General features: G+C 43.7%; 1 pseudogene; it reads right to left on the reverse strand.

Annotated features, from left to right (window-relative positions):
• Positions 1-371: 371 nt before the first annotated feature.
• LOC114037178 lies at positions 372-2,004 on the reverse strand (annotated as a pseudogene).
• Positions 2,005-3,468: the final 1,464 nt, after the last annotated feature.

Raw genomic sequence — 3,468 nt, forward strand, 5'->3', positions numbered from 1 at the left:
AAAAAGTTTAGACAAAAGAAGTTAGATTTTTCTCAATTCACTCTTTAAAAAGTTACTTATTTCTGAAAGCAGCTCTTAATGCAAATCAAAAGCAGTTCCTGAGTAACTGCAGTAAAGTGTCTTTTTAAAATATATGTAGCAATTCAGCTAATTTTAGTTTTGCCTTAATTTACTTCCCAGTTTTTTAAGTTTAACCACAGCTTCTTTCACTCCATAATGTGCAAGTTCAATAGTCTCAGCTCCCAAGTCCAGTGGCTGCATAAGTGCCTGCAGCATCATCTGGGTGTGTTCCCACAACTGCTCAGCGTGTGTTCCCACAACTGCTACAGAGAGCATCCCAGGGATCCAAGCTTCCAACACCTAGGGTTCCTTCATGTCTTTCTCAGCGGGTGCCAGGATTGCCATGTGTGGAGTTTATTGTAGGCTGTCTAAAGCATTTCTTCTATGTGACTTACCAAATTTGTACTTACATATTGTCTCCAATTTTTTTCTTGGAATGGGCAGAACTTGGTAGCTTGGAATTGTTCCAAATTATTCTTTATCTTCACTACCTTTTCTTCTAGGATTGGTGTGTTAATTGGAAAACAGGACCAGAAATGCCTCAGCAGCTCCCCCATGGCCACATATAAGTGTTTGAGCTCTGACTGAATGTCATTCCATACCATCTGATTTATGGCTTGCTGGGATCCTCCCTGCGAAAGTGCTCCTCCAGTGGATAAGGCTGTGATGGTACTACTTGAAGCATGACTTGAAAGAACCTGAGTTAGTTTGGGTGTGTAAGTTTCCATCTTTTGCTTAAAACTCTCAAAAGAATTGATAATATCCTGACTTGTTGCATATTGGAGGGATTGAATTGGAGTTGGGCCATGATAATACCTATCTGACTTCTTCAGGCTTAGTGCAATTGTTTTTATGCTATTATTTTCTCCATCTTCATATTCAATGGATTCCTGTAACTTCACCTTTTTGACTGGTGGCTGAAAGAAGTCTGAATCCAGACAGCTCCCATCTGTGCTGCTGTTGTCACAATTTTGTGCTTCATATTTCCTGAGGCCTGCTGCTAGGATCATAGCACTATGTTGGTTAAATCTCCTGATGATCATGGCATTGCTATTCTCCTTTATGGATTTTGAAGAATTGAAGTAGATGGCACAGGGGAAACCCCACAGCCCTCATCCAATGATTTATCTTTTAGTGCTGTCAGATTTAGTAGTGGGTTTTTCACTCCTAGTGACACCATTGTTTTTAAACCTTTTTTATCCATTTTGACACACTCTGCAAAGAGATCTTTTGATGCTGTGTTAAGCCAATCTCTATGAAAATAATGGGATTGAAAAAATAGTGTCCAGAACTTTTTTTCTGTCATGTTATGTGGAACCTTTTCTGAATATTTCATTTTTACTATTGGGTAGGTTCTAAATATGGACTGAACCATATAAGAAGTTAAGATATACCATAGGCCATTACAACCATCTGTTTGGGGGTAGACATCTGTCAGAAATGCCCATATCCTGCTTGTGTTTGGATGCTGCAGGGCTATCTACAGTATTCATGCTTAAAGGATTCTCCCAGAATTCCTCAGCACTGACAGGTTGTGACCTGACTCACAACCAGGTCTTTATAAAGCTGAAACAAAACAGGATCATCTTGCAGCATTCTGTTTTTCTCTTCCAATTCTTTATTGGCTTTCCTCTTGAATTTGGGTAGCAACTGCTGAAGAAGGTCTTTCATGGCATCTCACTCCTTCACAGCTGTGCTTTCATTAGAAAAATGGAAGTTGGTTGTGTCTCCTGCGTGTAGGACCACCTGAAGCTGGATTTTACCTTTTCCTTCTGAACTGATTTTCTGGCATTTAATGTCCACATACATACGGCTGATTGTAAGCCTTAGCCTTCGGGTGCCCAACCTTTCTGCCATGAGGTTCAGGGCCCCATCCTGCTTCTTCTGACGCGCCTTCTTTACAATTAGTAAAACTTCTTCTCATGAAGTTGCCATTGTGGCTGGGAGGTGCGCGCAGAATCCCCTGCCTGGGCCCGTACGGGGGATCGGCGGGGAGAGCTTCTTTCTGTTCCTCTTTCGGCTGTCGCGGCCGCCTTGCCTGCTGGGGAGGTTTCCCCTTTTCCATTGCTGGCTGGGAGGACATGGGAGCACGTCACCGGAAGTAAGGAGGCCACGTGACAGGGGACACCTCCGCCATGACACTTTCGGTTCCCCCGACCGCCCCCACGCCTTAGCAGGCGTCTCTTTCCCGATAGCGGACAGTAGTGATACCCGCGGCCGCCATTACCGCCCCAGACGACCCCACTTCACGACTCCCCTCAGGCCTAAGCTTGAGCCAGGCCCGACCCCAGCGGCTTCTGGCCGTGGGGGAACGTTAGCGTGGCCTCGGCCCGAGGGGTAGGACTGCTAGGAATGTATCTTTTAAAGATAATCCCAAACAATTTATTCTTTAAAAATAACCAAGAAGTCCGACTCATTCATCAAGGACTCCCCCTCCCCCGCCTCGTATGTTTTTCTTAATGCCTTTACAAACTCTCTCCTAACTAGAGAACGAACCTTCTTGCGGAATTCCACCCTCTTGGAGCCGATGGCCCAGTTTCAGAGGGCAGGGCCCTGCTGGCACCCCGGTATTCCCAGGATTTCACGGGCACGCGGTGCTGAACACGTTTGGTCTGGCAGGCCTCCTGTGAATCTTGGGAAATGAAACTCCAGGGTTGTTTAACAACAGTTGAACTGTAGTTGTAAAGAGATGGATTTATAATGTGTTACTGCATTTGCAACAATGATGGTTTTTGAGGGGGAGGGAGAGAAGATTGATTTTCTTGAAGTAGGAATCGTGTGGGCTACACTTAGCCATTAATTTAATAAGCTGATGCTGGTGTCTTCAGAGATGTGGAAATCTTACTGAGACATTATTAGGATCCAGAGCATGATATGCTTATTAGTAGTGTGGGATTGGGTTATTAGCATGAGGGCATACCTTGCTTGCAAACTATCTTCCCACTGTATTTCTTCATTCTCTTTCATTTTTCCTAAATTAAAATCTTGGGGATCAGTAAATGTCATAGCTGAGGGGGATCTTCTAATCCCACAAGCACGGGGTTTGGATAAAAGGCCCTGGGTTCTATTGTCCATTCTGCTACTATGTGACTTGGGGCAAGTTAATTCTTCTTTGTGGGTTCCTAGTTTCTTCTATAAAAGAAAATTAAGAGACTGGACCATCACTGCAAGAAGTATCACTGACACTGGTGGGAAGGAGTCATGACTAGAATATGGCTTTGGAAGGAGCTATGTTACTCAAGAGGAACAAAATAGTTAGAACATCATCAATTTCTTATTCTTTAACTCCCATCCCTGTCAATCATCCCCCCCTCACACAATTCCCCCATTCCAAATCTACTACCTTCTTTACATTTTACTGTCATAACTACTCAATAATAAACATATTTGCTTTCATCTCCTAGAGGC

The sequence above is a fragment of the Vombatus ursinus genome, unplaced genomic scaffold (genome assembly GCF_900497805.2).
Source record: "Vombatus ursinus unplaced genomic scaffold, bare-nosed wombat genome assembly UNPS02010284.1, whole genome shotgun sequence".
NCBI lineage: Eukaryota > Metazoa > Chordata > Mammalia > Diprotodontia > Vombatidae > Vombatus > Vombatus ursinus.